Genomic DNA, 12,560 nt, shown 5'->3' with positions numbered 1-12,560 from the left:
TGTTGATTTCCTGCCTAATAATTCTTTGTGGTTCCAAAAGATTCTAGGTGCGGCCTTCTTTTTCTCACGTATTTCTGACAACCAATGTTCCCTTTCACCTTTTATCTTTTCTTGCACCAGTATTTGAACCATAAGATTTTTTCTCCCGGTATCTTTCCCATTTACTGGCTACTTCATCCTGCGGCAACGGCGGCTTCTTTGCCTGCCTGTGCTCACGGGATGCTTTCTGTTGTTTGACGATCGCTTCTCGTATCTTCTTGTTCCACCACCTTTTCGGTTTCTTTTTTTCCTTTCCTAAGAACATGTTGTTTCTCTTTCCCCATTTCTGTCGTTATTACACATAGAAGCTCAGCACAATGCGTTGGCAGGCTAGTTGGTGCGAATCCATACATGCTTTGTTTAGCGCAAAACAACAACCGTCAACAGCAATACTACCACCCGAGAGTTATCGGAAGCTTTCTTCATAAAGTCATTGGGGTCACAGTGCGTTAGTGTGCCTTCTTTAACATTGTACAGCACTGAATATGGTTCTTTTGATTCTGTCGCACGAGTGCGCTCTGGTGATTTGATGTTGGTGGTTCCTGCACATGGCGCTCACTGCGCATGTTCTTCTAGATTCTGCTTTCTATAAAGGAGTGACGCAATAAAATGATGTCAGTTGACAGTAGCGCCTTGTCCTGGTCGTCTTTCTTGTGTCCGTTGTTTTGCGCTAAACAAAGTAATTATGAGGTAGACGCTCACTATCCTGCCGGCAGCGCCGTCACGCGGCAGGATCGCATTTTTGGGCCAGCCTCCAGAGACCGGTCTTCACACCTCCCCGTTCTAACCACCCTAGTCAAGCCTGGGTTATTCGTTAGAAACCCGCTTGAGATTCGCTTTCCGGAAGTCGTCGCAAGATTTTCTTTTTCTTTGAAATAAAGCCGCGTTATTTAGCGGAGACGTTGTTCAACCGAACAATTTAGGAAGTATTAGTACTGTTCCTTTAAGGTATCTCGATCACTCGGACACAGAGAACCAAAGCGTTAGTGCGTGAGCCGTGCAAAAGTGGAAGATTTGCGGTGGTTATTCGGAATACGCGGATTGTTTTGAGAGGAAAACCTTGTCTTGACGGCCTATGCTTGTCTCGCCTGACTTTTGCAGATAATGGCTTCTGTGTTGTGACGCCAGCAACCGTGGTCGAGGTGTCGTCCTTGCCCAAATTAACGAAAGCGGTGAAAAGCATCCCGTGCTGTAACTCAGTCGAAAACTGACACCGCGAGATGTTGCGTTTAGCACCTGGGAGAAATAGTATTTCTGCATAGCATGGGCAATATAAAAGCTAGGATGCTATATTGAAGGCATGAAATTCACGGTCGAGAGCGACCATTGCCATCTCACATGGCTGAAGCAAATGTCAAAAAGGAACGGGAGACTGCTGGGATAGTCTCATTTGGCAGGAACATGACTTCGAGGTCAAGAATAGGAAAGAGAGATAAGATTCTTTAGGAATTTAGATAATTTTCTTTAGGACCGTGTTTTGTACGTATCGCTAGCGATGTTATTGAGATAGGCAACCTTTGTTTGTCTTGCCGAGAGCTGACCGCGACAAGAAAGGAGAGAGATATAGAGAGGGGCAGAACATGGTAAAGCGATGCGGGGATCATAGCGTCTGATAGGCGTGTCGCTCGGGCACGCCGACCAGTTTGTGTGCGTGCCTTTGTATTCTCAGGGAGAAAAACACAACGAAGCGAGGGCTGGGCCCTCGAACTGCTGCGTGACATCAGCCACCTCGTCTCGAACAATCCCCGAAGCCGCGACCAAACATCGACGCTTCGGGCAACCTGACAGCTGGTCACACTCAGGTCGAATCTCTTGGCGGTGGAGGTGTTTCTTACGTCTCAACACTGCCATAGGCGTTGATTAGACCCATCTCTCCGCGCCTACCAAGAATTCAACGCAGTGTTGACACCGACTGCTGAAGGGTTCAAAAAAGGCACCCCCACCATTACCTGACAGCCTGAACTAATGATGAAAAAGGCCAACGTCAAATGCTACCGAAGAACGGCGCCAAACTTGGATTCCCAGGTTGCTATCCTGTCACACATACCATAGCATCGGAGGTGGGGATGCTGCGGAACGATGCGATATCATGGGCGTAGTATCGTGGTATCGTGGTATTGTGATTTGCGGCGATAGTCATCAGATTCTCTAGTCGAGTCGCGTAGGGAAGACAAGGGTAATAAAGGCGGATACTTTTGGTGCAGTGAGAGTGAGGGGCTGACGTGTCCTGATGTGAACTCGGATGTTCAACATGCTCCTACATGGAGTGGGCTTCCGTAACTGGAGCCACGAAACTAATGTAAAATAAACTCCTTTTCTTTCATTCCTGCTACCGGAAGTAATCGTCGATAGGTTTGGCGGATTACTTGCCCTAACGCCACCTCGAGCCGCAACAACCGGCACTCAAGCACCCTCGTGTAAAGCGCCGCCAATGCGCAAGCCGCGCACGCTCGTGTTTTCTTCAGAAACTCTCGTATGCTAGAAATCGCATAACAATGTCATGTTGGATGCTCGCGTTCTACCACTCTGGCAGTGTACACATTTCTTGCGCAACGCCTTATCGATTGCTACGAACACGGCTGACGGACCATATCGCGCAACTTGTACGCTTTAACCCGCCAGCTTTGCCTTAAATATACATTAGCTAACGTTGTTGCTTCGCAGCGCAACTGTGCTGTACCGCTTAGGGCTGCGAGAGGCGATTACGAATGATTGCCGTTATACCGTAACTGCAATGGGTGATAGCTTGTCGTGCGACTCCAGTTGTTGTTGCCTGTTCTGAAGCTGCCTTCGGCCCACATGTGCTCATCACGCGTCAACAAGGCGCCACCATCCGCAAGGCACAGACAGACACCGTTCCCACCGCAGCACGCACTTACCTTTTCCGAGGTATCATAGAAAATCCTTCTTCTTCGCAAAGCACTGCTGTGACCGCTCGAACACCTGTCATATCCCTACCCCACAACTCTGGGTGGCGTACTGCGGCCATCATGCACCAGGAGCCAGAGCATCTGGCAAATCTCATCCGCCATCAAGTAACGCTGACAGGAGTAATCTCATCCGCCATCAAGTAACGCTGACAGACTAGTCCACTGAGGTAATGAGAAAGTGCGACATAGAATTGCTTCCGCAGTGCAGAAGGAAATGAAGACTGGGATTTCTTTCCCTTCTCTTGAATAAATATTTGTCATTGGATCCTTCTTTGCTCCCACTACATTTAAGATTCGGGCAAATATGGCACCACAACTCACATTCATTAACGCCAGTACTCGCTAGAACGTTCGCTCAGCAGTTTTTAGAGCGCAGCGCACCCGTTCCTGCGGCAAGCGTCGGCGTTGACCCTCGTAACCAAGCGAGCGAAAACAGCGAAGCATGAAAGCGAACATGGAGCGCAGCGGGAGATGGAAGACGGCGATAGCGAAGAGAGCGCGAGGAGGAAGGCGGCAGAGGAGGGTGCAGTGGAACTATGCGGTCGAAAACGGCGGAAGAGGGTACGGCGAAAGCGTGAGAAGAAAAACGTAGTGCCGCGTAAGACGTGCCTTGCGGCGACGATGGCTACGAGATGGCGCCAGAGTAGAGCACGTCGTCTTTATTTAAACAAAGCATTACACGAGCGGAGGTCTGTCTGCGGCGGCTTCTGTGAATCGCGCCCACGCGTCACCCAAGCGCCGCCTCTCCCAATGTCTTGAAAAGCGAGGCAGTCTCGCGACATTTAGCTCCGTTTTCAACGTGCAGCACGAGACATTGTCCGCGCCAGCCAATATATCGCGAAATGAAAACACGTATACAGCTGCGCTCAAATTTCGCCCTAGGGAGTATCGTAATCGTCGGTGAATCTTTTTCTTCTTTTCGGAGCTCTTCTCGCAAATAGTGACACAAACATGTATTACAGCAGCAGAAAAAATTTAACTTTTTGTTCTCTGTAAACTTCACAAGTGGCACGAATAGTATCGTAAGTATCTTATTCGTCGGTGATTTTTTTATTCTCCACGAACTATGTCGTGCCTTCATTTTTTTTTTTCTGTGACGATATATTTCGCACGCCGAGCAAGCGGAGAGAAAGAGGCTACAAATAAGGAAAGAAGAACTCGAATCTCGGGCCGGTCGCTGATCGAGCCCCATATACTCGTGTCTTCCGACATCTCAACGGCGCACCTTGCACGGATGTAATCTCCGAGGCCATGATATACCCAACTAGTACCCTGTGACCCAGCTATCGTGCTACAGCGACTGCGCGGGCATGTTTAACTGCACTGTCACACTTTGCCTGGACTGTGTGATTCCGTGTACAATGTAATCACTTTCGACCTGCCGACGGACACTTCACAGAGTGCAAACAGAGCGACGGTCGGCTGAAAATGCAAGAAGCTGGTGCATTCTGTTTATATGTGTGTGTGTGCTCTTGTAAGTAAGAAAGTAACATAGCTTTGTGTTAGTGTACTGTTAAATGTGTCTACGTGTCACTTTCTTTCAGCGCTCATAACACCTTAAACACCTTAACACGAAACGCTTTGTGAATTCGACCCCTGAATCCTTTCGGAGGAACGAGCGACCAAGGTGTGCTTAAGGAATGTGTTTAAAAAAAGTTTGTTTCAACAAGAGATGATACGAACGCTGAGTCACAATCGCGGCAGAATTCCGCCAGCACGATAACATATACAAAATACGAAGCATCGTTTTCAGGTAAGAGCGGGAACGGCTCTGACAACTGTTAGGCTGGCACTCTTTTTTAAAGGGAAGACTTCTTGTCATAGTGGGCCAGACATCTACAGGTCACTGTTTGAGGTGCAACTTGGGTAAGGGAGCTGACACATTCCACCTCGTGAAGGAGTACGTAGCCTTCTACCCAGCAACAAGTGTACTTAAAATATGTGCAGACGAAGCTGCTAGGAAAGCACACGAAGAAGCAACCTTTGTTTCTGTACCTTTATCGCGGCTTGACGCTGCCCAACACTTAAGCGAGCTAGCGCACCGTATGACATTGGAGAAGTGGCACACACCTGAGTTCACCCAAGATCGATTGCATTTCGTCAACCCCTCTATGAAACTGCGGCTGTTACCAGGGCTTCCGCGAAATGAGGAAACAACGCTGTGCCGCTTACGCTTTGGCGTCGCATTCACAAATGCATATACGTTTTTATTGGAATGGCTGATAGCGCCGAGTGCAATGCCTGCGGTGTCGAGGAAACTATAGAGCATCAACTGTGCATTCTGCCCATCTTTTGAAAATGAAAGACATGACCTCTGCACAGCTCTCAATCAGTTAGATAAAAAAGTGTTCACCTTGAACAAGACCTTGGGACCATCGCCTCGCATATCGCAGCTACGGAAAGCCACAAAAGCGCTGCTGCGATATTTGAAAGCTACCGGATTGAGCCATCATCTGGGATCCGGACTGAGAGACCTAATAATATCCCCAGCGGACTTTCTTTTCTTTTAATCTTTCCGTTCCCTTTTCCCTTACCCCAGTTTTGGGTAGCCAACCGGGCTCAGTCCTGGTTAACCTCCCTACCTTTCATTTATCATTCGCTCTCTCTCTCTACAATATGTGCATTGTACCTAGTGCAGTGTTTAGAAATGAACATAGTCGAGCCACATGTGCAGACACTGCATGGTTCAGTTCAGTTTCAGTTCAGTACAGGATCGATACCCATGTCGCAGCAAGATCAAGTGGTTGAAATGCCTTGTGTAAGCACTATAACGGGTTTATCCAAATAGTTTTACATCAACTATTTATTCTAGATAAAAGAAGTGGTCGCAGTAAGTACATTAACTATCGGAACCAGTTCATTTTCAGTCATTTTAATATTTCCTCAGAAAAACACAATCCTTTCACCCAAATAACTTGTCAATCTAAGAGGGTGTGTTACAATAGGATCAGATCGAAACAGTGTTCACGTCAGCTTTGCGCAGAGGCGGTGTCGTACCCTATGAAGTGCTGAGGGGCGACTATTGCTAGTTGAAAACTTTTCCCAATACCCCGCCGGGACGACGTGAAATATCGTCGGCCTTGGCAATTTTTGGAAGGCCCTACGGGGCTTCGTGATCAAACCAAAGAAAGACGTTGATGGATGGATGGATGGAAAAACTTTATTTTCGTCAGAACGCATGTGCGGACGATTCCGTGCTAGATGGCCATCAGCTCATGGCTGACGGCGACCTGGGGGGTCCACTCCACGGCCCTGGTCTGGACGACCGGGTCTGAGCTGGCCGGCACGGCCTCCCACTGCTCGAGAGAAGGATCACGCATAATATCCGCCGGTGGCGGCGCTATGCTACAGCTCCATAATATGGGGTCATAGGTGGCCAGTTCCTGGCACCATTTGCATTCCGGCTGAACGTCCGGGTAGATTTTGTTTAACACGTATGGGTTATAGAAAGATCTCGTCTGCAATCTTCGCCAGACGCTTTCCTGCGCCTTCACCAATTGCTTGTCCGGTGGAGGGTTAAATTCTCCGCTCAAGTTTGTAATGGTTAGTAATGCCGTGAAAGGACACAAGCCCATCTCTCGTGGACCTCCCTGGAACGTCCGGCTCACCTGCTCGGCTGACGAAACCTCGAGCATTCATGTGAGCCGCCTCGTTCCCAGGGTTCCCAGAACCTCCAGCAGGACGGAGTCACCTCTGCTGCTATCCATGGTATGCTGAACCACCGTGGCGTTGCGATGGACTAGCACGGCCGTGAAGACGCTCGATACACCCCCCCGATCAATCTCTGGCGGTGTAAATGCCTTAAATCCCGGTAATTTCACCCAGCCACTAGCCTCTTGCAAAGCTCTAATGTCAGGCTTACTGTCCAGATTTTGTATGTGCAATTGCAGGTTCCCCCACTTGCGACGGGAGCCCCTGCAGTTCCACTGCCAAACCTCAATTTGCTGGCGAGGGGCCATGATTAGGCACTAGGTTCACTAACATCGGCGCTTGGCCGACTACGGGAGGCAATCTAGCCTGTAGCGTAGCATTGAGCTGTTGAAACATGCCCATAACCTGTGTTTGGAAAGCCCGCATGTCATTGGTGAAGGCGTCAAGACGCTCCTCAATCTTGTCTAGTCTGGCTTCGATCCTGTCAACCCGAGCTTCCAACCTATCCTGTCTTTCCTCCAGTTTTCCTATTCTGTCCGCAAGGGCAGACATTTCCCCCCTAAGACTAGTGACTTTAACGACTGGCTGCGGCATGTCCGCCGTTGAAGTTTCTGCCACTCTTTTTGCATTAGCTCCCTCATCCGCCGATTCTCCACCTCCATAGCTGTGCTCTCGCTCTCGCGAGAAGCAGTCGCCTGTGCCGCTTTCAGTGGGGCCTGGACCACCGGCGTCTGTACCCTTTGTCCTTTGTCGCTTTTAAGCGCGCGTTCCATCTCTGCCATCCTGACTTCCATCTTTTTAATCGTCTCAGCCTGCTGCTGCACCTGCCTTTGTAGCTCCTTCTCTCGAGCAGTCTCACTCTGGGAGGCCACGTAGGGCCAGCTCACCTTTTTTCTCGTGGCACTGGGACTTCTTTCATGACTGGAACCTTGTTCTCCTTTGCCACGCTCGGGTCCGGGCAGTGGTGGGAAGGAAGTGGACCGGTCCCTGCTCTTGTTATCGTCTCTCGCACCGCTGGATGACCGCTTCCTGGGCCTCGAGCGCCGCTCCTCCTTGTCACTTTGGCCGTTGTCCTCACTGCCCTGCTGCAGGCCCGTCGGCTGCTTACGGGCTAGACGAAACTTGCAGTTCCGGCTCCCCGTGTTGTGCGCCCCATGGCACACGATGCAGTCCGGAGTGCAGGTCAGCGGCTCTCCTTCCGGTGGCGCAGGATGATCCTTTCCGCAACGGCGACACAGATTAGTCTTCGGACGATAACAAACGTCCGCCCGATGTCCCACTCGTCTGCAGTTATAGCAGGTCTCGACTAACTCTCTGTACGGAATCACCGCGTACAAACAGTTCCAGTAAATAACCTGCCAGGGAACATGCTTCCCCCCGAACGTTATCTGAATCGCCTTCGACTTTCCCAAAGGTCTGGCATCCAAAATTTATATGCCGTCATTCCTCTTCAAGAATCCCGCCCGAACTTCTGCCAGTGGGCATCCGTTGTACGCGTTGTAAATGACTCCGCGCACAGAGTTCTCCGGCGCCGCCACGTACGCCGAAATCTCAAGGTCATGACCGCTCAGCTTGAGCGTCTTTACATTCGCATATGCCCCACAGCGATGCATACACGGCGTGCTCACCGTCATCGTGTTATTTGTCTCGTTGACCCGCACGAGGTCTTCCTCCGCCGCAGTCGCATTCGTCAGCTCCGCTGCCGCTCTCAAGGCATATCCGAGTTCCCTCGACGTCACCATACTCAAGTCCCAATTCTTGGGTCGGCACACAACCTTGAAGTCCTTGGCTGGCATCTTCAGAAACGGTCCCCGTTTCTTCCACACCGGCGCTTTCCCGCGCTTGACTTGTTCTGCTCCGTGCGTCTGGCGCCCGTCGCTGCCCGCCTGCTTCTCGCTAGGCCTACTCTCGGGATGGTTCCCGTATACAGATTTCTTGAATCTATCTTGAGCCCGCAAAACCCAGGCCCATTCTCCCGCCTCGAACTCTTCGGGCGTTATAGTCTCTCCCTCAACGGAGTACTCCATTGTCTTCAGCCTCACAGAGGCCCACAACCACAAGTCACTGCCCCGGAGCCCGGTGCCGTCGGCGGCGGCTCGGCCTAATGATGAGGCCTAACATTGCCGCGCGGGGGTTGAGCACGAAAAGCGTGGAAAAACCCCTAAAAAGAGGGCAAACTTGCCGAAATTAGGTGTCCGCAGGGAGAGGGCAACTTCCTGTGGACAATCCCACCAAAAGCAAGTCCACAGCACAGGGAGTTCCACCGAAAAACGGTCTCAAAGCGGGAGCCCATGCGAAGCACGTCCACAATCTTCGACTTCATCGTCTTCCCCCTCCAGAAAGACGTTGAGATGCCTAATGTTGGATACTGGCCCTTTTCCTGGCATCACTCAAGTTCCCCGACCGCATCCAATCACCGTGGCATTCCAATTCTTGTGCGCAGGGGCGCGTCTACCACGTTCCCGGACCAGTCGGACAAGTTGGTGAACCCCACCTCATGCGCCGCACTTCGAACTATTGTCTCCACCCGTGCTTGGCTCTTCCCGAATGTGCAACGGGAACCTGGCACTGTTCCAGGTAGTTAATCTTGGTCCCGAGCAAAGCTGTTTTGTAGTTCTGAAAGGTCGTAGGCCGGGACCGCCAGGTGGCCGGCGGAGCGAGCGGACGCACCTCACCTCGGCTCCGTGGATTTTCACTCGGGACGGCGGGTTTTCGACGTGAAATGGACTGATACAACCCATAATCGGTCAGTGAAGAAGTTCGGCACCCGTTCCCACCATTTTCTGTGCAATTCCGATCATTTTTGCCCGAAAAGGACTCTACCGCTCCGAGCCAGGCGCGGAACGCTAGGACTCGCGTTGTACCTAGCACAACAAGGGCCCCCGCCGGTTAGGCCTACGGCCACCGGTGCGTCTAGACTCGCATCGACTCGTCTAGACATCTAGACTGCGTCTAGACTCGTCTAGACTCGTCTAGACTGCGTATTGGCCCCGGCAGCGATGGTTTACAGCGTAGAAGGCGACGAAATCAGCGCCGAAGACTTCACTAACGACCCGCGCTGGTCGGGAGCAATCGAAGCCCGCAATGTGATCTTCCCTACCCTAGCCACTTCGAATCCGGCTCTGAAGGCTTCCCAAGCTCACCCACCCGCCGGTCCGGCCACGTCGGCGTCGCCCAATCAAGGCAAGACTATTTCTACAAAACTTAAACGTCATGCTCCACTACCAAAACTCCCGGCTACGGATCTGAAAGTAATTTTCCGACCTGGTGGCGGATTGGATCTTCGACAATGTAGCGGCGGCACGCTGCTGCCTATTGTGTGCGCGGCTGTGAAGCTCAACTACCATAACGCCCGGCAGCACGACCGACTCAGAGTTAACCCGCACAATAACTCATTCACAATCAGCACCCCTGCCGAGGTGCGTGCCAAAAACTACGTGCAGCTGCAGACGCTCCAACTCAACGACAAGCAATTCCCGGTAAAGGCTGACATCGCCGCTCCCGACAAGGCCGTACGTGGAATTCTCTACAACGCAATCTACAACCAAACCCAAGAAGACATATTCAACGACCTCGTCACACTAAACCCTAGCCGACACTACACACTAGCAGACGCGCGCCCTTTGGGCCGCACTAAATCAATCCTGATCACCTTCGTCAAAATCAAGGAGATTCCCAAACAGCTCAACTTCTACGGAGCCGTCTATAACTGCCACCCCTTCAAAGCCAAGGTAGAGGCCTCTTTTAACTGCTGGAGACCGGACCACCGATCGAACGTCTGCCCGCAAGCTGTCAGCAACCGATGTCACAGGATGCGGCGACACCCATCCGGCAACTTCAACTCCCACGTGCGACTCCAAATGTATCCTGTGCGGTGGCTCCCACTTCACGTGGTCCAAAAAATGCAAAGTCCGGTTCGACTGGGATGGCAACCCGAAATCCAACACCAATGCTACAACCACCACAGACAATCCCGCCGAGTCTTCATCCACCGAGAGCACGGCTCATCAGTCCCGGTCATCACGCAGCCGACTTCGGAACAACTCCAGAACCGGTTCCAGGTCCGTCTCACGGAAAAGCCAGCACAGGAGCCGGTCCGGCTCCTTCCCGCCACTACCGGGACCAAAAGCCCAGCCCATGGATAAACAGGTGAGCTGGAAGCCGGGACCTCCCTCGCTCGCTAAAGAGAATGAAGAGCTTAGAGTACAACTCAGACAGCAGAGTTTAGAAATTGCAGAGCTCCGCCAACAATTACAACTACTTCTCAGGAGAGAACAGCCTACAAAGAATTCTGTCCTCCCCAACCCAGTACAAGCTATCACACCTAAGCAACTCACTCCTTCCTCAGCCTCCACCTCCTCCTCACGCGCTGCGTCACCTACTCGCAACCCCCCAGTTAAGCGCTAGGCGCAAGCTGAATATGACCCCCCCCCCAGCTCAGTAGACAGAGCTGCGCTCACTCAGCTAACCTAAAACATGAACGCCCTACGCACTGATACTGCAGAATGGATGACAAACATTGCAGGCCGGATGACTGCCCTCGAGCGACGTCAAGGCGCACATGCGGCCTCTATGGCTCAAATGCAGCCCCACATACAAGGAACATTCATCACACGGCCCAAATCTCATAGACCCGTCAGTTGCCCCCCAACATGGCTGCACAACGTAGCTGCATTCGAGTGTGGCAGTGGAATTGCAGGAGCTTCCGAGCGTTGCGCAACAACCTGCAACTTCTCCTCCAAAATCTCTCAGCAGACGAGATACCTACTGTTATAGCATTGCAAGAAAGTCTCTGTAATGTCAAGCTTCGAAACTACACAGTTCATGAGTCAACCAGCGTGCTGCCGCGAACGCGAGTAGCGACACTGGTTCACCGTAACTTTACCGCAATTGAGCACGCTTTAGAGCTTGATGACATAGACGGCCTTCTAGTAGAACTCTTACCCCGCACACGCAAGGGCAGCAGCCTCTTCATGCTGAACGTATATAGCCCGCCAAAAGCCCCTCCGGCACCTCTCATTGCAGCAATGCGCAAGGCACTCACGATCAGTGCGGACCACCCCATTCTGATAATAGGAGACTTTAACGCCAACCACACCAGTTGGGGCTACCGTAAAAACTGTCGTAAAGGCACCTAGCTTTGGACTTTCATCCAGAACGAAGGCTTATCCCTGCTCAACGACATAGATCAACCCACAAGGATCGGAACAAGTATTCAACACAACATCAGCCCGGACTTAACCCTCTCAAAACACCTCCCCAACAGTCATTGGACCAACACGCAGCACTCGTTCCGTAGTGATCACTATATACTCAGCACCGATCTCAACCTCACAACCTTGGCCCAGGTTAGAAAACAGCGCCTGGAGGTGGTGGACTGGGACAAGTTCCGTCAAATCCGATGAGACGTCCCAGTCACCATCACACATCTGGACACCTGGACACACACCCTCACAAAGGACAGTGGCTGGGGCCACATCCACAATCCCTAACACCCCAAATGCAGAGACGGCAGATAGTCGCTTACTACATCTTTGGGAAGCGCATACCAGCCTTCAAAAAAGGTGGCTCGCTCACAAACACAATCGGCAACTTAAGCGGCGCATAGCCGCTCTCGTAAAGGAGATTGAAGCACATGCAAGCCAACTGGCACACCAGCAATGGGGCCAGCTGTGCGATCGTATGAGCGGCAACCTCGGCCTCAGAGACACGTGGACATTTCTTCATTGCTTGCTCGACCCAGGAGGCACAAAAGCAGCGCAAAGGAAAAATGTCAACCGCATTCTGCACAGGCTCCCTCTGCAGGATGACGTCTTGTTAGACGCTCTTAAAGCACATTACCTTGCCACAACTCCACCTACCCCGCTCCCTACTTACAACGGCGGCCCCAATCCTACACTAGATGAGGACATTTCCAAATGGGAAGTTAAAGCTGCCATA

At 51.6% G+C, this 12,560-nt stretch overlaps 1 non-coding gene across 1 annotated transcript; it reads left to right on the top strand.

Annotated features, from left to right (window-relative positions):
• The first annotated feature begins 5,940 nt into the window (after positions 1 to 5,940).
• LOC126540013 (U4 spliceosomal RNA) lies at positions 5,941 to 6,078 on the top strand. The gene has a single exon (XR_011892965.1). It is a non-coding gene; the product is annotated as a U4 spliceosomal RNA (small nuclear RNA).
• The last annotated feature ends 6,482 nt before the right edge of the window (positions 6,079 to 12,560 follow it).

The sequence above is a fragment of the Dermacentor andersoni genome, chromosome 2, assembly GCF_023375885.2.
Source record: "Dermacentor andersoni chromosome 2, qqDerAnde1_hic_scaffold, whole genome shotgun sequence".
Lineage (NCBI taxonomy): Eukaryota > Metazoa > Arthropoda > Arachnida > Ixodida > Ixodidae > Dermacentor > Dermacentor andersoni.
The sequence above is the reverse complement of the archived record's forward strand: the minus strand, read 5'-3'. Positions and strand labels throughout refer to the sequence as shown.